At 40.8% G+C, this 20,696-nt stretch overlaps 1 protein-coding gene across 2 annotated transcripts in view; it reads left to right on the forward strand.

Moving 5' to 3' along the window:
- Positions 1-20,696, forward strand: part of LOC122563391 (glutamate receptor ionotropic, kainate 3) — a 503,868-nt gene that overhangs the window by 429,756 nt on the left and 53,416 nt on the right. The gene's annotated exons all lie outside the window — the stretch shown is intronic.

The raw sequence follows: 20,696 nt of genomic DNA on the forward strand, positions 1-20,696 counted from the left end.
AGTAGTTGATAGGGTTGACTTCCATCCAGGATGGAATTAAAAGGAGTCCTATAGCTTATGTTTAAGAGGACTAAAGGTTAAAAGATTTATGAAAAGCACGGTGGCACAGTGGTTAGCACTACTGCCTCATAGCGCCAGAGACTGGGGTTCAATTCCTGCCTCAGGCAACTGTCTGTGTGGAGTTAGCACATTCTCTCTGTGTCTGTGTGGGTTTCCTCCCACAGTTATGTAGATGTGCAGGTCAGGTGAATTGGCTATGTTAAATTGCCTGTAGTGTTAGGTGTAGGGGAATAGGTCTGGGTGGGTTGCTCTTCAGAGGGTCGGTTTTGGGTTGTTGGGCTGAAAGGCCTGTTTCCACACTGTAAGTAATCTTAAAAAAAAATGTTTCTTTGATCAAATACTGCTTAGCCCTTGGAAGGTTGAGACATGAAAACATTGACTGTGGATCTCGAATGATTGGGGAGTGAACAATGCAGCACAATTCATACAATGTTATGTTCATGAAATTCATATTCCAGGAGCCCGGCATCAAGGAGCCAGGCCCAGCATTTGCCTTGTTAACTTCATTTGTTGGATTCCTTAAAATGTTATGGCAGAAATGAGCCTTAAAAAAAATTAACTCAAGAATGCAGCATTTTATGAAACTGTGTTAACATATAAAGTTATCCTTAATTATGTCAAATTCAATATCTTAGACATTTTCCAAAACTGCCTTTGTAAGTTTGCAAACAGGTCTCATGTGGTTATTCAAAAGAAACTTCATCTGCATTGTGCAGCCCAAGAAAAGCAATTGTAGATATGATAGGAGCTAACTTAACTTGACTCAAATGGCACACTGATTGACATGTGCTCTGTGCTCTCCACTCATTTTAATGATTTCAACACAGGCCTTGTATTATTGACCAGAAACTGGAGTCACTTTTCTGAGTTTAAAGGATTATGTGTTCTGCAAAATGGTCGGTCAATTTTTCATGAAGCCTTCCCAGTAATAGACTACAGTATGAAGCAGCAACTCTGGTATGTTGAAAGAGGTACTTGGAAGAAAAGGGCTTTTGGAGTAGTGGAAGAGTGGACTAGGGTGTCACAATGGGAATGGTCCCTTCAGAATGATGGAAAGAGAGGAGAAGATTTGTTTACTGAATGATCCTGTGACACTTGGAAGTGTGGAAATCGTGGAGGACAATGTATTGAATACTAGGCTGGTACAAATGAGAAAAGGGAAAATTCTACAGTGCAGAAGATAACAAGCAAAAATGCAGGAAATGGAATAGCCCTATTAGTCATGAGAAAAGAGAATCTTCAGTTCAGGAAAAGAAAAACATATCAACAGCAATAGTACAGAAAATAAAATCATCAAACGAGTGTGGCAGAGATGGAGAAGTTGGGAGAATGGCATAGCATCCTTACAGGAAGCAGGGTATGAGAAAGTATCGGCCATCAGTGAATATTCATGGATTGTTGTACCTCTAGGCTAGCACCCATATGAGCACCCATAGCAACATGCTGTATTTGGAATGAGTAAGTTGGAATAAGGAGACATTATTCAATGTGAGAACAGAATTAGCCTAGCAGAAGAGCATGATAGTGGACGGAGACTGGTTTGAAAAAGAGTGATCCGTTGAACAGAAACAAGTTAACCATTGGGTCGAGAAGGGCAATTCTCCTGAGGGATCTGGGGAAAGGTAGTGAATGGGTATTAGGGATAGGAAAGAATCAAGGGTTATTTTATGAGATTTGTGCAACACTGTTTGTTCTGTTTCTACTTGACTCTGACACCCCTCCCTCACCACTTTGTCTGGTACATTGATGAATATATTAGTGCAGTTTCCTGCTCTCATCCTGAACTGGAAAATTCATAACCTTAGTTTCCAATTTATACCTTTGTCTCACATCTTCTCTTTTCTCTTCTGTTGGGAATTGTGGGCTGAGAGATTGGTATTCAAGGAAGGAGTCTTCGGAGGAGATAAGGTCAATGACAGACCTGGAGAAATTGGGAGGTTTGCTGGTAGGGCCATAGTCCATTGAAGAAATTAGGAAGTTTTGAGGAGTTTATTTTCAAACCCCTGATCCTGATTGAGCCATCCTTAAAAATGGTGCCAGTTTCATCCCTTAAAAACCATTACATTGCTAATTTTTCTCAATTCTAATGAAATGTCACTGACCTGAAACATTGGCTGAGGCATTCCAGTTGGATGCTGCATTGTCACTGCCAGTGATGTTTGCTGTAAGACATGGGAATTGTCAATGTTAAGTCATACATTCCAACCCTGGTTAAAGCAGAAATAGGCAGCCTTTGGAATTCCAATATATGTAGAAGAATTGTAGGCTGGAGAGGCCAAAGCCTTTTTATGATAATAGCTACCATATTTAGGTACTTCGATTCTTTCAGTGAATGAATGAGTGGGCGAGATTGGTAGGTGGGTAAGGTGTGTGAGTGGGTAGTCAGGTCGTTGGCTGTTGGGGAGAATTGGGTCATTGGAGGGGTAATTGAGTGGTCATGCACAGTGAAGGGTTCATTGAGAATCAGTTGTGATATTTAGTTTGATCGGGTATCTCATATTTGTATGCGTACGTACATAACTGAAGTCAACAGCCTTACCTTTGTGTCAAAGACATTTGCAGCAAATCGGCTTATTGGAATTTTAAAGTGTCCAGTCAATATCTGCATATACTCATATGTGTGGGCCTCCATAGGATCTTGGTGCTCAACTGCAACATACATTCCCAGCGCCAGTGCTCTAGAGACCAAAACCCTTGGGCCATTAATTCTGTTTCACTCTCAACAGATACTGTTGGACCTGCTGAACATTTCCAGCACTTTCTACTTTCGTTTTCTTTAAAAGAATGTCTTCAGACTTAAATTTAAATGAATGACAATCTTAAGGTTTTTTGAACATTTTTATTTGTATATGTTTACTTTATGTTATGAGACACTGTAAGTAAGTGCTGGGAGAAATATAATGAGCTGGATATCCTCTTTAATGCTTTGAGATCAGCAATTGGTGTGGATTGTCTATGATGAGGAATTTGCAGAATAGAGAGTCCTTTGGTTATCAAGATCCATCTACTAGATTAAATCTGTTCATAAAAGGTGCATTCATATTTTAATGTGGTTGTTCATTGATTTTGGTAAATCAAACAAGACAAGGTAAACAATTGAATTTTTGGTGTAAATCCTTTTGTCCATAATTATTCTTATGTAAGTAATGGATGACACTTAAAACCAAGGCATGTTCGAAGACAATGATATATCAACCTGCTTCCCTAAAATTATAGACAGTGAGAGAAATGTTCTATCATTTGAATCTTGAAGCGCATGTCTATCTCTTCCCTATGTAAAACAAACACAGCCTGTACCTGCAGGGATAATTTAATTTTCTTTGGGTAAATTTTTTAATTAGTGGCTTTTCACAGGTCACACTGTGAGATTACTGTGATTCTGCCAAACTCGTGTCAAGTTCATTTGCAGTCTGTACCTGCAATCATTCAAATGCCCATGTTCCAGCACAGATAAATGGACAGTACTCAGGAGTTGGAATCCTGGTTGTCATTCCCAACAGTTATATAAGCAAATGAGGCATAGCTTCTGAAATGAGCTAATTCGGCAGAGCATAGTAATGAGATCAAGCATTTTTCAAGCATCCACAAAATTGTTACAATATTGAAGATGGTAGTTTGGCCCATCATGTCTGCAGGTCTCACCAAAACAATGTCATGGCTACGTGCCATAGAATCATAGATAACTACAGTGTGGATGCAAACCATTCAGCCCACCAAGTCCACACTGACCCTCTGAAGAGCTTCACACCCAGAGCTACCCCCACCTTAGCCTTGTAACCATGCATATCCAATGACCAATCCACCTAACCTGCACATCTTTGGAATATGGGAGGAAACACATACAGGCAGGGGGAGAATGGGCAAATTCTACACAAACAGTTGCCCAAGGTTGGAATCGAACCTGGCTCCCTGGCACAGCAGTGCTAACCACTGAGCCACCATGCCACCCTCCCATCCTGTCCCTGTAATACTGTGCATTTTGAATGTCTCCATAGAACCTGTCTCCATCACACTTCCAACATGTGCAGTCCAGACGTGATCCACTCACCGTGGAAAAAGGTTCTTCTCACATCATGCTTACTTTGCAAATGGCTGTTGTTGATCTTTTACAAGCGGGCACAGTTTCTCCAGACTTGGTCTCCAGCTATCTCATGATTTTGAAAACGTTTGACTTTTTCTCCAAGGAAACAGTCAAAGGTATCTTCATAAATGAAATTTCTCATCCCTGGAATCATAATTGTCTCCAATACTTGGACCTCGACTGCAGAATTGTGTGCAGTTCTGTGTGCAACCTCTTTGGAAGAATGTCTGGGGTCTAGCACAGTTTCAGCATAACCACCTGCTCTTGTAATCAATGCCAAATTAAATTAAACTTGGGATACTACTTAATTTATTAACCATGCTTTTCACTTGTCATGTCAGCTCCAATGGTTTCCATAACTATACACCCAGGCCTCTCTACTCTTCGATAATATCTATCTATGTTCTTTCAACCAAAATGTATAACTTCAGATGTGCATTTCACTCCATCTGCCCATACTACGAATTTGTCTATGTCCTTTTGATGTTTGATACTGTCTTCCCTGCAGTTCACAATGCTCCCAATGCCTTGAAATTTACTCATAAATATATCTTTGAACATCCGTTGAACTGTGGATAAGCGACCACAGGCCAAAAATTCAGAGAACCCCTCCAGCATGGAAACAGGCCACTTGGCTCAACAAGCCCACAACGACCCTCCAAAGAGTAATCCACCCAGACCCTATCACTCTACACTTACCTCTGACTAATGCACCGAGTCTACAGGTCCTGGAACACTAGGGACAAATTTGGCATAACCAATTTATCTAACCTACACATCTTTGGATTGGGGGAAGGAAACCCATGCAGACACAGGGAGAATGTACAAACTCCACAGAAAGTTGCCCAAGGCTGGAATCAAACCCGGGTCCCTAGCACTATGCTGCAGCAGTGCTAACCACTAAGCCACTGTGCCACCATGAGCTTCTAAGTTGTTCCACAACCAGAGAAATCAGATCTGACAGAAAATTGGCCAAACTAACTCAAACAGCAACCATTAACTATCAGCTACAGAGAGCAGTGAAAACCAGGGTCAAAAATATCACAAAGGTTCGGGGAATGATTGTTTATATGTTTGTATAACACTCTAAATATGAGAGATCCAATAACTCTCAAAATTCACTTTATCAGATCACAACAATCAGTAAACTAAGGATCGATATCTGCAAGTTGTAGGAATATAGAATTTTTAAATTAGCTTGTTGTTTAAATACCTGTCTCACTACAAAGTTAAAGTCAGTTGTCCCCATTAGAACTTTGTTTATGGGTTCAATATAGAGTAGTTTATTGCTCCAGTGATTTCAGGAGCTTGTGTAATCACTCACTGTTCAATGGTATATGATTTCAACCTGCATCATAGGAAGGTTAACAGGAGTTCTGTTTATAGCAGAGGGGAAAATATTCTTTGTAACAACAAAATAACAAAGTGGTTTATATAATCAATTACAAAACGATAAAAGGCTTATTAGAATTCTTGGGTTACTGTCTTCTGTGCAGTGCGTGTATACTACAAATAACACAAATGATTCAGTTCATTATTCTAATGGGAACCTGCATATGGTTGGTTCAGTGGATTGTGACACTGTTGATAACATAAATCAACTCTGAATGTATTTCTTGTAAATCTTAGTTATGGGCACAATCATTAGCAAGAGCTAGAGTTTCATAAAATCATGCATGACAGGAGGATGCCATTCCCTCATACTGATGCTGATTCTTTGAGAGCTATACAATTAATTCAGTTTGTCTTTACTGCACATGGCACTGATTTTATTCTCTCCCCCCTTTCACTCCCAACTCCCACTTCCCCCACCTAATTCCTTTTGAAAATTATTACTAAAGCTGCTCCCAGCACCATCTTGGGCACTAGAATGCAAACCATCATAATTTTGTTGCATGAGTATTTTTTTCACCTTACCTTTCAGCTATACTTTTCACAATTACCTTTAGATTTGTCCTTCTAGTTGTTGTTTGGCCGAAGTTTCTCCTTATTTGTTTTATCAAAAACATTCCTGATTTTGAGCGACCTCTCAATTAAATCTTCCGTGCTTCAACCAAAGCAATCCCCCTCACATTTCTTCCCCAGGATGAATAGCTGTCACTGCTACCTGGGTGGTAACTCTGTCTTGGCTAACTGAACTGGCAATGTGAGGTACTGTAGCATTTCTGTCAAAGCTAGTCTGTAAATGGGCCATGATTTGACTGCACTGAATGCCCCTCGCTCAGATTGTTCCTTTGCTTTCTGCGAGGTATTATTTAGCTGCTGTTTACCAACTCTTACAAACAGCTTGGCGAGATAATTAACTCAGTGCAGCATTCAGAATTGTGGACAAAACAAACAGGAGATTAGGGACTTAAAATGCTACCTGACAGACAGAACAGACAACCTGATTTCTTGTAAATCACCATTGGATTGAGGAAGAATCTATATACCTAGTCTTCAGAATGTCATGTGAAGATATTGGGGTGGCACAGTGCTGCCTCACAGCACCAGGGTCCTAGGTTCAATTCTGGCCTCGGGTGACTGTCTGTGTGGAGTTTGTACATCCTCCCGGTGTCTGCGTTGGTTTCCTGCAGGTGCTCTGGTTTCTTCCCACAGTCCAAAGATGCACAGGTTTAGGTTAATTGGCCATGCTAAATTGCCTGTAGTGTTAGGTGCTTTAGTCAAAGGGAAATGGGTCTGGGTGGGTTACTCTTTGGATGGTTAGTGTGGACTTGTTGGGCCAAAGGGCCTGTTTCCACGCTGTAGGGAATCTAATATTAACTTTGAGAACAGCACAATTGCACCCGTTGGATGAAAGCAAGTCACAACATTTCAGGTGCCAAATTATGCAGTTCAAATCCCGATTAAAACTGACAATTGCAGGAAGAATCAAGTCACTCTTGGGACAATAACTTATTAAATTCAAACCCATTGAGATCTTGGCTAAGACAGCAGCTATCAGATGCTCAGCTGCAGCTAAAATCAGGCACTAAACTGGCTCTTAACAACTAAGTTCTATCTCTGCAGAATCTGCTGAGCTCTCCAAATACTCTTGCCTGACCAAACTTGAGTAGGCACAGTATTGAGAATTTTCCAGTCCAGTCTGCACTTGGTTTCCAGTGAGTTTGAAAGGAAATAATTAAAAGGAACAAAATCTGTCACAGAAATATGGAACGGTGTTTTGATTTGTTTTGAGACTGAGAGAGATTTTGGGTCTCATAGTGAAGGGTACTTCCAGCTTGAGGATGGATTGGGTTGTGTCGGACAATGATGGTCTTTTTAATTAGTTAGATATGCGTACGTGAGGTGAGTATCAAAACCTATGAGCAGCAAATTATGAACCATACAGGATCGTCCTTTCTTTGATGTCTGGGGATGTACCAAACAGCTCTTCATTTTCTGTGGGACAGGAACATTACTGAATCTCTGTTAGTCACCTGCCGTCTCCCCTGAACGTGTCTTGCAACAGGCATTGAGGTTCTCCTGCAGGCTGTCCAGAACAGAAGAATGATTTACTATTTGGTGCCAACAGGGGGTTGTTTCAACTGATGAAGGCTACACTGAAGTCGCAACAGAGTGCAGTAGCCATAGGTCGCACATGACAATATGCTCTAGTGCTCCAAGAGGACGGATGATATGCTGCACTCTGTCCCACTATCTATTCAGTACTTCATACCCCAATGAATATGTGAGTTAGCATTACAAGTTTGCCACTGCAGAAGATTTTTACACATAAAATTAGATCCCGGGCATCTCCATCTGATGCTTTGTGTGTTAAATATGTTTCAGTTAACTGGGACTGTCATAGAACTGTAGAGATATACAGCACAGAAATAGACCCATTGGTCCAACTCTTATATGCCGACCAGATATCCAAAATAAATCTAGTCCCATTTGCCAGCATTTGATCTATATCCTTCTAAACCATTTCTCTTCATATACCCATCCAGATGCTTTTTAAATGTTGTAATTGTACCAGCCTCCACCACTTGCTCTGGTAACTCATTCCATCATTGTGTTACTGCATCACATGTCTCACATGTTCCAGGATTGACAGTTATGACACAAAAGAAGCTACAAAACCCTGCAGCTCAGGCACCATCCGGTCACTGACTTTTCATCTCAACTCGGAGAAAGCATATATCTGACACATTTTCATCGAAGCATTACATGGGAGAAGCACAGAATCATGGTCCACTGTGGCAGCAAGGTGAGGCCCTTAAGGGACAATATTTATCCCACATCTAAGAACCTCAATTGGCTGTGAGACAGGAAGGCCATCATAGATCTTTTGTTGGGCTTGTTTGGAGTGGAAGCAAGAGTGTAGAATGTTCCTCACTCACCATCCTCCCATCTGATTGAATGTCCTCAGCATCAAACTCATGACAGAGAGAGAACATCAGCTTGTATCCAGAAGGTCAGAACTTTCATCCTGATGCATTCTGTGAGCAATTAGATTTACAGTCATACTTTTTTGCAGCAGGTAATATTTATTTCAGATTAACTGATCTATTCTACTGCTTATATTTCAGATGACACTCTTGATACCCCCTCCCCCCTGCCAACCCAGCCTTCATAATAATTACCCAGCATCATCTTTCTTTGCTTTCTCCTGCATCTAGATTTCCCTTCAATGCACTTATGCTACTCCCATCAGCCTCTTTATGGTCATAGGTTTCATATTTTAACCATTCATTGTATGACATGATGAATTCTTTACTCAATTTATAAATAGCTATCTGATAAGGCACACAGGATCAAGATTAGAGTGGTTACTGGGGCCTGATCTGCCATTCAGTGAGATCAAGGGTGGTCTGTGAACAAATTCCAATTACCTGCATTTGCCTGTTTACCTTAATGTCTTGGCTAAAAATATCAATCTCATATTTTAAGGTGATGGTTTTGAAAATTTTTATTGGGATGTGAACATTGCTGAGCTGTCACCTTGAACTGTTGAAATCCATTTGCTTTAGATAGACCTGCAGTGCTGTTAGGGAGTGAGTTCCAGGACTTTTACCCAGTGAGAAATGGAAATTGACTGGCTAGGAGTGGAACTTGCAGCTGGTGATATTGCCATGTATCTGCTGCCCTTGTTCTCCAAGACTAAAGTGCTGTCTAAGAAGCCTTGGAGAACTTCTGTCATGCATCTTGTAGTTGGCACTGAAGGATGGTGGTGGAGGGAGTGGATGTTTCTGGAAGTTGTAGCAGTGAAGCAGGTTGCTATGTCTTGGATGGTATATTAAGCTTCTTGAATATTGCTGGAGCTGCGTCCATCTAGAAAACTGGTGAGTATTCCATCATACTTCTGACATGGGCCTTGTAGATGAGGCAAGCTTCAAAACGTTAGGAGGAGATTTACTGCAAATTCTTAGCTTCTGAGCTGCTCTTGCAGTTACTGTTTGTACATGGCTAATCAAATTGAGTTCCTGATCAGTTATCGGTAATAGGGACTTCAGTGATGGTAATGCTATTGAATGTCAAGGGACAATAGTTTGATTCTCTTGTTAGAGATCGTCATTTCATGACACTTGGGCCATATGAATATTGCTTGTAGGCGTGTATCACTTGTTTGCTGAAGTGACTTCTAAATTTCTACCACACTTTTGTGTAGAATGTTATCTCATGTCCTCCTGAAAATCTGGCTTTTTAAGCTATGGTCTGAATCCCAGACTTTCTAGTTAATGCAAATGTTTTCTCTAAATCTACTCTATGTTTCTCATTTTTTTAATGAAATTGCCTTAAATTTCTAAATTCAATTATTACAATTCTAGTTTGTCTAATCTCTCATAATTTAACCCATGGAATCCATGTGTAAGTCTGATAAATCTACACTGAACTCCTTTCAAGGCTACGATACCCTGAATAAGATGTGGTGCCCAGAACTGCACCTGGTAGTCCAAGTGTGTTCTACATATGCTTTGTATAGTTGATTCTCCAGCTTTGGACTCTTCCACAGGTAAGAAGGAAATTCTGTAAATATATCCAAGATGAGTTTTGAAGTTCTAAGGACCTTGATAAGACATGGCCAGTCTTCTATGCTGTGGAGAAAAACTCCCACCATGTTGTATCTTTCCTCAGTTATTATTTTGTGGACAACACACATTATTGACACTGTGATGTTTTGGGAAGATACTAATTGAAAGTCATCAACCTCACTATACTTCGAACATACAAATGATAGACATATTTGTATACAGGTGAACTAGATGTGGTTCATCTCTTTTTGTGATGCATAGAATTGATCAGCAGTTAACTGTTCCATGATATATGCAGTGTGGTAATTACTCTAGCAGTCAGGGTGTACGAGCCAAACAAACAACATCCTCTACTCATGCAGTGCAAATTGGTGTTCCTTTTGAGAGTTTATATTCTTGCAATTCTGTCTTGAGTGCAAGCTTTGAGAGCATGTCTCTTTTTGTCAGCAATCCTCCAGAATTAATTGAAATCAGTAAATATTTCAAATAACGTTATCGCTTATGCAAATTTCCAGCTTGCAGGAAAGGAAAACCTATAGAAATGTTATGTGTATGAGATAATGAGACAGTGCAACTGTAGGAGTCACCATTAGTAAATAGTGAAATGCATGAAGAAGCATTTGTGATGACAATGCATGTGCAATCTTTGTTATTTCAAGATGAATTAGATTAGATTAGATTAGATTAGATTAGATTACTTACAGTGTGGAAACAGGCCCTTCGGCCCAACAAGTCCACACCGACCCGCCGAAGCGAAACCCACCCATACCCCTACATTTACCCCTTACCTAACACTATGGGCAATTTAGTATGGCCAATTCACCTGGCCCTGCACATCTTTGGACTGTGGGAGGAAACCGGAGCACCCGGAGGAAACCCACGCAGACACGGGGAGAACGTGCAAACTCCACACAGTTAGTCGCCTGAGGCGGGAATTGAACCCGGGTCTCTGACGCTGTGAGGCAGCAGTGCTAACCACTGTGCCACCGTGCCGCCACGGTGAAACGCTGAAATGAATATTTCAGCGTTTCACAGTGGGCAAAATGTTCAGCAAATCCATCCCGATTTTATTATATATATTGGAATGTTACACCATTGAAAAATGAAAATCACATGACACAAGGTTATAGTCCAACAGGTTTATTTGAAAATGCAAGCTTTTGGAGCGCTGCCCCTTCATTAGATAGCCAGCGGGGCAGGATATATAGGACACAGAACTTATAAGTAAAAGGCCAAAGTGTCATACAACTGATGTGATATATTAGACAAAGTTAGATGGCTGTTAAGTACTTTGGAAATAAAATCAGTCTGATTCAAGGTTGGGATACAAACAGACTCTAACCTCACACCTTTAATGCATTGTAAGAGCTGAGATGTCACTTTTTTTATATACCAATAAAGCCTTATGTTATCTCAAGGCAATGACTTGAAAGAAATTCTGGGATTTACATACTAATCATTCAAAACCTGCATCCCCATTCTAAATGATTAAATACTTAACAGCAATCTAGGACTGTTCAATACATCGCATCAGTTGTATGACACTTTGATCTTTTACGAATAAATTCCGTACCCTATGTATCCTGCTCCACTAGCTACCTGATGAAGGAGCAGCACTCCAAAGGCTTGTATTTTCAAATAAACCTGTTGGACTATAACGTGGTGCCATGTGATTTTCAACTTTGTCCACCCCAGTCCAATACTAGCAGCTCCACATCATTGAAAAAAATGAGTAGTTTTCATTAATCAAATTTTGGTGATACCATGTTTGCTAATAACAGGTCATAATACAGTACCATGTTACAGGTTTATGATATTTTGAAAACCATGCAACTACCAGGCATGCTTTTATATGTTGGAAATCACAGCATGTTAGGCAGCATCTACAGAGAGAGAGATCAAGCTAATGTTCCGAGTCTAGATGACTCAAAACCTTCACTTGCTCTCTTTCTGTGGATGTCACCCGATCTGTGTAATTTCCAGCATTTCCGTTTTTAGTACAGATTCCAGCATCTGTAGTGATTTGCTCCTGCTGTGCTTTTATATGTGTTTTACTTCAGGACAAGTGATATTACAGAACATATAACTTTATTTTTATCCCTGTACTTTCTCATTAATACATCTGGAAGCCCTATACGTCATAGGTGTCCATCATGCTTCTCTTTCTATTGTGGTTCTTAAAATAACAAAGGAAAATTAATCTGATTAAAAGACAGATGTAATGGCTCATTTTGTTCCTTTATGCTTTAGTTCCAACAAGTGTTAATTGCTTTTTGATGATAATGAAGTTCTGTTGATTAGAATAAGAGATTTCTCCCAATGAAGTGTGAAATTTGCATTATTTTGTATCATCTCTATCATACCTTCCAAGTTAGACTAGGTTCATTCACTGCAGAACAAATTGCATTTTTAACAACATGAGGTTGGATAATATTACTACATTTCCTTTCAAGTTGCTCAGAACTGACTCACAAATCATTGCAGTATTGCTTGCAAAACCCTGACCATAGCTTCTGTCACTGTTGACCATGTACAGCAGTGTTTCCTTTGAATGCATCAGAATAGCATCTGTCAAACAGTCAGTTCTGAGGAAGAATGACTCAACCCGAAATAGGGTTAACTTTGATTGCTCTCCACAAGTGCTGCCAGATCTACTGAACCTTTCCAGCAGTTTCTGATTTTGTCTCTGATTTATAGCATCTGTATCTTTTGGTTTTTAGTTGTTCCCAACTCCCTGTTTTAGTTGAGTCTCTCTTCCTCCCCTTCAGCAGTGTTTCCTTCTAACTGTTAGTGCCAAAGGATAGTTCTCTCCTTCTCTTCTGAACTATGACAGAATCTCTTTCTGTACCTTCACTGAAATAAGTATATAATTCTGGCACCCAGATAAAAGTTCTGTCTCTGTCCCATATCATGTTGATCCCAAGAAAGCAATCTCACTTTCTTTCTCTTTTCTCTTCTGGTGGTTCAGTGCTGTACCATTGCTGCCTTATACCGCTAGGGACCTGTGCTCAATTCCAGGCTCAGGCAACTGTCACTGGAGTTTGCAAATTCTCCCTGTGTCTGCGTGGATTTCCTCCCACAGGCCAAAGATGTGCAGGCTAGGTGGATTAGCCATGGCAAATGCAGGGTTACCAGGATGGGGTTAGGGGAATGGGGAGAGATGGGATATTCTTCAGAGGGGCAGTGTGGATTTGATAAGCCTGAAGGGATTCTATGATCCTCAGTCACTCACTACGTTGCATTACATGCTCTTCTGTCTTGTTCCCTTGATTACATCACTGCTAAACTCAAGTTTAAAAGATTTCTAGGATATTTACAGTATAGTGATCATTAAATCTAAAGTTTATTTAATTTCTCAGCAACATAACACTACAATTTCTGAGCACGACAGATTAATTTTAATGCCAGTGAAATGAATCAATTCTGCACCTTCTCCTTGTATTCCTTTGGATTTCTGCAATCTTCCTCTGATTTCTATGCTTACTTTCATTTCCTCATTCTATATTTACACAATGTTTCTAATAGTTCTGAGTTAGTGCTTCAGTTTCAGAGGCTTTGTTGACAACACAGCAATTGGACTCTAGGTTGTGAAAGGCAGTATTTATGGCCCTCCTTACATGTTACTCATTAAAATGAAATGAACTAACTTGTAAATGCATTTTAATTTTCTTTCTCAATGATTGCTCTGAAGCATGCTTCGTCTCTCTTTCTTGCAGCTCTATTTCTGTTGCTTCCTCTGTAACTTCACTTATTCTTTTTCTGTTTGGCCCCTCTTTATCCCTGCAACACTAACCACTCCTGGTTTTGTTGTTAGCTCTTGCAAGCCTCTTAGGGCGGCATGGTGGCTCAATGGCTAGCTCTACTGCCTCACAGTGCTAGGGACATGGGTTCGATTCTGCCCTTGGGTGACTGTCTGCTTTGAGTTTGCACATTCTCCCTGTGTCTGTGTGAGTTTCTTCTGGGTGCTCTGGTTTCCTCCCACAAACCAAAGATGTGCAGGTTAGGTGAATTAGCTGTGCTAAATTACCCATAGTGTTCAGGGATGTGTGGGTTAGGTGCATTAACGAGAGGTAAATGTAGAATAATAGGGCAGGGAAATGGGTCTGGGTGGGTTACTGTCTGGAGGCTTGGTGTGAACTTGTTGGGCCAAATGGCCTGTTTCCACACTGTTGGGATTCTATGATGATTCTTCAGAATTCTTCCCATTGATGTGCTTTGAGGTTTTTTTATATAGTATCCCCATGTTACATATAACAGAGTCAGGTTTTTGTTGCATCAGATATTTGGAAGTTTATTAACATCCAACTGAGTACATTAACATGAAATCTCAAACTTGCTTGTACAGGCTGATCTATCGTTATTTTAAGTAAACTGTTTGAACATATTATGAGACAGCTCTGCCACAGCTGGGACATCTGGCTCAGAGGCAAGGACACTACTGCTGTATCATAACAGCACTAAAGATATTTTCTAATCACCTACCCAGATATGTTATCACACATTTCTGGAGCAGGTGAGATTTGAACCCAGACCCCTGGTTCAGAGGAAGACATACTAACACTATGCCATTAGAGCCCTCAATGTTTACTTAGATTATCACAACGTCCTATGATTTGAGGAATTAAACACTTGCAAAGGTACCATTACTTGAGTACAATCAAAGTTTTAAAAACTTGGAAGAGGCTCTGATTTTTAACAGGTCAACATAATTTTTCTCAATTGCCAGCTGTGTACCTCTTTCATTAATTATTCTCATCTGTCTGCTTCCTCCATGTTGCCACTTCAAGTGAATAAAGCTGGGAGTTCATTCATTACTAATAGAATTGCTTGTAGGATCTGTCCTTATTGACAGCTCAATTTGTCTTTATTGCCTTCAGAAAGTGGTGCTGATCCCTTTTTTTGTGTTTTACAAGGAATACATTCTAAACCAAACATTCCATGTGAGGCATGTGGAAATGCCTCACATGGACCATTGAAATGGCAGGATTCCTTCCTTGAAAAAAATTCACCAATCCGCAGGACTTCTTCAACAATGTAGAAGTATTCACATTGATTGTAAAATGGTACAAGCCCACAAATATGTTGCATTGATTGCTAAATGTGTCATTATAGGATTTGAGCTTGCAAGCTTTGGGTCTCTTATCCAGTACACTGTAAAACACTAGTTGAAAAGCTTTGAGATGTGATCTTGTGAACTCACTGCAGATGACTCTGTTTGTAGTGTTCAATTGTTCATTGCTGCGTTTTTTTAAAAAAGAAAATTAACCTATCTTTCCTAATTAACTTGTTCAGAGATATTATTACATATCTCTGGAATAGGTGGGACTTGAACTAGGGTGACCTGGGGCATGAGGGGTAGCAATATCCTGGGGGGGATATTTGCTAATGCTCTTCGGTGTTGGAGGGGGAGGTTAAACTAATGCAGCAGGGGGCTGGGAACCTGAATTGTAGTTCCAGTGTACAGGAGGTTGAGGGTAGTGAGGTCAGGGATAGATTTACAAGGTCGCGAGAGTGCACCGGCAACCAGCATTGGTTTGAAATGTGTGTTTCTCAATGCTAGGAGCATCCGGAATAAGATGGGTGAACTTGCAGCGTGGGTTGGTACCTGGGATTTCGATGTTGTGGCCATTTTAGAGACATGGCTAGAGAAGGGGCAGGAATGGTTGTTGCAGACTCCGGGATTTAGATGTTTCAGTAAGAACAGAGAAGATGGTGAGAGGGAGGGGTGTGACATTGTTAATCAAGGGTAATATTACAGCAGCTGAGATAATGTTGGAGGACTTATCCACTGAGGTAGTTTGGGTTGATGTTAGAAATAGGAAAGGAGAAGTCACCCTGTTGGGAGTTTTCTATCGGCCTCCGAATTGTTCCAGGGATGTTGAGGAAAGGATAGCAAAGATGATTCACGATAGGAGTGAGAGTAACAGGGTAGTTGTTATGGGAACTTTAACTTTCCCAATATTGACTGGGTATACTATCGTTCAAGTAGTTTAGATGGGTCAGTTTTTGTTCAATGTTTGCAGGAGAGTTTTCTGATACAGTATGTAGACAGGCCTACAAAGGGCGATGCCATATTGGATTTTGTACTGGGGAATGAACCCGGCTAGGTGTTAGATTTGAAGGTAGGTGAGCACTTTGGCGATAGTGACCATAATTCAGTTATGTTTACAACAGCAATGGGCAGGGATAGGTATATACTGCAAGGAAAGAGGTATAACTGGGGAAAGGCAATTATGATGCGATTAGGCAAGATTTAGGATGCATAGGATGGGGAAGGACACTCTTGAAATTCAAGGAACAGCTATTGCGGATCCTTGATAAGTACATACCTATCAGGCAGGGAAGATGTCGAGAGAGGGAACTATGGTTTACTAAAGACGTTGAAGCTCTTGTCAAGAGGAAGAGGAAGGCTTATGTGAATATGACATGCAAGGGCTCAGATAGGGGACTTGAAAGTTATAAGTTAGCCAGAAAAGATCTAAAGAGAGGGTTAAGAAGAGCCAGGAGGGGACATGAGAAGTTGTTGGCATGAGGATTAAGGAAAACCCTAAGGCCTTCTATAGGTATAACAGGAATGAAAGAATGACTAGAGTAAGATTAAAGCCAATCAAAGATAATAATAGAAAGTTATGTGTGGAATCTGAGGACATAGGGGAAGTGCTAATTGAATACTTTCATCAGTATTCACATTGGAAAAGGGCAATGTTAGTGAGAATATGCTACAAGATTAGATGGGATTATGGTTGACAAAGAGGATGTTTAGCAATTTTGGAAGATCTGAAAATAGATCAGATCCCTTGGCAGGATGTGATTTATCCTCAGATTCTCTAGGAAGCCAGGGAGGAGATTGCAGAGTCTTTGGCTTTGATATTTATGTCATCATTGTTGACAGGAGTAGTACCAGAAGACTGGAGGATAGCAAATGTTGTTCCCTTGTTTAAGAAGAGGAATTGGGACAACCCTGGTAATTATAGGCCAATGAGCTTTACTTCGCTTGTGGGTAAGGTGTTGGAAAAGGTTATAAGAGAAAGGATTTATAATAATCTGGAATGAAATAATTTGATTAGGGATAGTCAACACAGCTTTGTGAAGAGTAGGTCGTGCCTCACTAACCTTACTGAATTCTTCGGGAATGTGACAAAACAAGTGGATGAAGGTAAAGCAGTTGATGTGGTGTATATGGACTTCAATAAGGCATTTGATAAGGTTCCACACGGTAGGCTATTGCACAAAATATGGAGTTTCGGGATTGAAGGTGTTTTAGTGGTTTGGATCAGAAATTGGCTAGCTGAAAGAAGACAGCAGGTAGTGGTTGATGGGAAATGTTCATCCTGGAGCTCAGTTAGCAGTGGTGTGCCGCAAGGATCGGTTTTGGGACCACTGCTGTCATTTTTATAAATGATCTGGATGTGGGCAGAGAAGGATGGGGTTAGTAAATTTGCAGATGGTGCTAAGGTACACAGAGTTGTGGATAATGCTGAAGGATGTTGTGGGTTACAGAGGAACATAGATAAGCTGCATCGCTGGGCTGAGAAGTGGCAAATGGAGTTTAATGCAGAAAACTGTGATATTGTTCACTTTGGAAGAAGTAACAGGAATGCAGAGAACTGTGCTAATGGTAAAATTCTTGACAGTGTGGATGAACAGAGAGATTTCAGTGCTCTGGTGCATAAATCCCTGAAAGTTGTCCCACCCAGAATGATAGGGTTGCCCTTCCTATCTATCCACTCCACCCTCCACTCCAACCTATCACCACCACCCCGACCTTCATCCACCTATCACATTCCTAGCTACCTTCCACTCATCCCCACCTCACTCCCATTTATCTCTCAGCCCCATTGGAACACCAACCCTCTCCTTCACATTCCTGATGAAGAACTTATGTTCGAAACGTCGACTACCCTCCTCCTCGGATGCTGCCTGACTGACTGTGCTTTACCAGCGCCATACTTGTTGACTCTGATCCCCAGTAGCTGCAGTCCTCACTTTCTCTTAATTGGAAGGAGAGTCTAGCAGGAAAGATGGTGGAGCAACCATATCAGGAGTTTCTTAAGATAATTCCAGAGATAGAAATTCTCCCAAGGAAGAAGAAACATACCAAGGGGAGGATGAGACAACAAGGGAAGTCCAGACTGAATAAAAGCAAGAGGGGCAGAGTGGCTCAGTGGTTCGCACTGCTGCCTGACAGGGACCCGTGTTCAATTCCGGCCTTGGGCGACTATATGTGTGGAGTTTGCACGTTCTCCTCATGTCTGCATGGGTTTCCTGTGGGTGCTCCTGTTTCCTCCCACAGTGCAAAGATGTACAGGTCAGTTGAATTGGCCATGCTAAATTGTCCACATTGTTCAGGGATGTGTAGGTTAGGCGCAATAGTCAAGGGTAAATGTAGGGTAGGGGGAATGCGTTTAGGTGGGTTACTCTTCGAGGGGTGATTTTCTATTTGCTGGGATTAAGGGACTGTTATCTCACTGTAGGGGTTCTATGAAAAGCATACAATGTGGTGAAGATTAGTGGAAAGCCAGAGAACTGAGAAACCTTTAAAAACCAGCAGAGGACAACTGAAAAAGTAATAAGGGAGGGCAAGATTAAATATGAGGGTAACTAGCTAAGAAATGGATAGGTACTTTGCATCAGTTTTTATGGTGGAAGATACCAGCAGCATACCAGAACTTCAAGAGAATCTGTGAGCAGAGGTAAGGGTAAAGGTTATCATGAAGGAGAAGGTGCTAGGGAAGCTGAAAGGTCTGAAGGTGAATAAATCACCTAGACCAGGACTACACCCCAGAGTTCTGAAGGAGAAAGCTCAGGAGATTGTAGAGGCATTGGTGGTGCTCTGTCAGGAATCACTGGAGTCAGGAAGGATCCCAGAAGTCTAGAAAATGGCTACTGTGACACCCCTGTTTAAGAAGGAAGGGAGGCAGAAATTATAGGCCAGTCCACCTGATCTCAGTCATAAAATTAGTAGAATTTTAGAGTCCATTATTAAGGATGCAATTGTGGAGTATTTGGAAGCATATGGTAAAATAGCACTGAGTCAGCGCAGCTTTGTCAAAGAGAGGTCGTGTCTGACAAATCCATTCGAATGCTGTGGCAGTAATGTGAAAGTTAGACATAGGAGAACCAGTGAATATGTTCCATTTGGATTACCAGAAGGCCTTTGAACAAGGTGCTATACAAGAGGCTGCTAAATATGATAAAGTGAGAGCTCCTGGTGTTAGGGGCAAGGTACTGGCATGGATAGAGAATTGGTTGACTAGCAGAAGGCAAAGAAGAGGGATAAAGGGGTCTTTTTCAGGTTGGCATACGGTGACAAGTGGAGCTCTTCAGGCATCAGTGTTGGGACCACAACTGTTCACATTATGCATTAACAATCTGGATAAAGGAACTGAGAGCATTGTTACTAGGTTTGCAGATGACATAAAAACAGATGGAGGGACAAGTAGTGTTAAGAAAGCAGGGAGGCAGCAGAAGGATTTGGACAGACTAAGAGAGTGGCAAAACTGTGCTAGATGGAATATGATGTTGATTACAGTCATACAAAACAATCCATGTGATCACTGGCATGTTCCCTGATTCGTATCTTTTTTACATTATCCAAGTAATTCAGCTCTGAGGCTAGGGCATTTGCAATAGTTAAGCAATTCTTGTACCTGTACCAGGTATCCATGTGGGTTAGACTGTTAATTAAGACCTTATTGGAGACCTGTGCCCACTAGCAACAGGATTCAAGTTAAATTTCTCAGTGTGAAATCCCATTGTAAGGACCAAATGGCAATTTAATATATGTTTTCATCAAGACAGTTTAAATTAAAGAATGTTCCACTAATTTCACATCATTAAAAATAAACCAGACAGCTCTGATTGGTCAAAACAACCAACTTCTCTGTTCAGTTTGATTTAAACTAACCACAAACATTAAAAGTGTAAGAATTGTGTGAGAACTAATTGTTAATGTTAGAGAGAAAAATAAATTGCTGGTCCAAACACTCTGCTGCAATTATCCTCCAAATCTCTCAGTCCCGAAAGGGAAAAAAAAGCATCTGGCAAGTGTCTGTGTCTTATTTATATATTTTGGAAAGGAATAAAGAAATGAATTGGAAAATCCAAAGGAATTGGGTAAGGCAAAGAATCTAAAATCTGTATGCACTTCCGTGATCCAGGTTTAATGCAACATTACATCTTTGAAGCGCTCTTTTTTAGCTGCAGATTCATGTGTCAAATCCAACTCGGGCAAATTAGTGTTGTGAAGCACAAAATTGCCCTTAATGAAAATCAAATTAGCCTTCTTTGTAAGGGGTGCAAGAGCCAGAACATGAGTCTCTGTGTGCATTGGGGTGTTCTTGGCTGAAATTTTGGGGCCAAATGTTTGTAAATTCAAAAGAGCTTTATGCCTGAGCCAAAATGGATGTGGAACCCAGAACCTGGGGGCCCCATCCTCTGCTTTCCTCAGAACCTGGCTCCCACTATATTTCATGGGGATGAGATGGGGTGAACAAAGGAAGCGTGAAGCTTTAAGGTAGCTTCCACATTGGTCTTGAAGAATACAAGCTTGCCCTTTGACTTGCTGCACAAGAACAGTGTCAACTTAAAAGGCAAAT

Source organism: Chiloscyllium plagiosum, unplaced genomic scaffold, assembly GCF_037043375.1.
Source record: "Chiloscyllium plagiosum isolate Xiang-an unplaced genomic scaffold, Cpla_swu_hap1 HiC_scaffold_30, whole genome shotgun sequence".
Taxonomy (NCBI): domain Eukaryota; kingdom Metazoa; phylum Chordata; class Chondrichthyes; order Orectolobiformes; family Hemiscylliidae; genus Chiloscyllium; species Chiloscyllium plagiosum.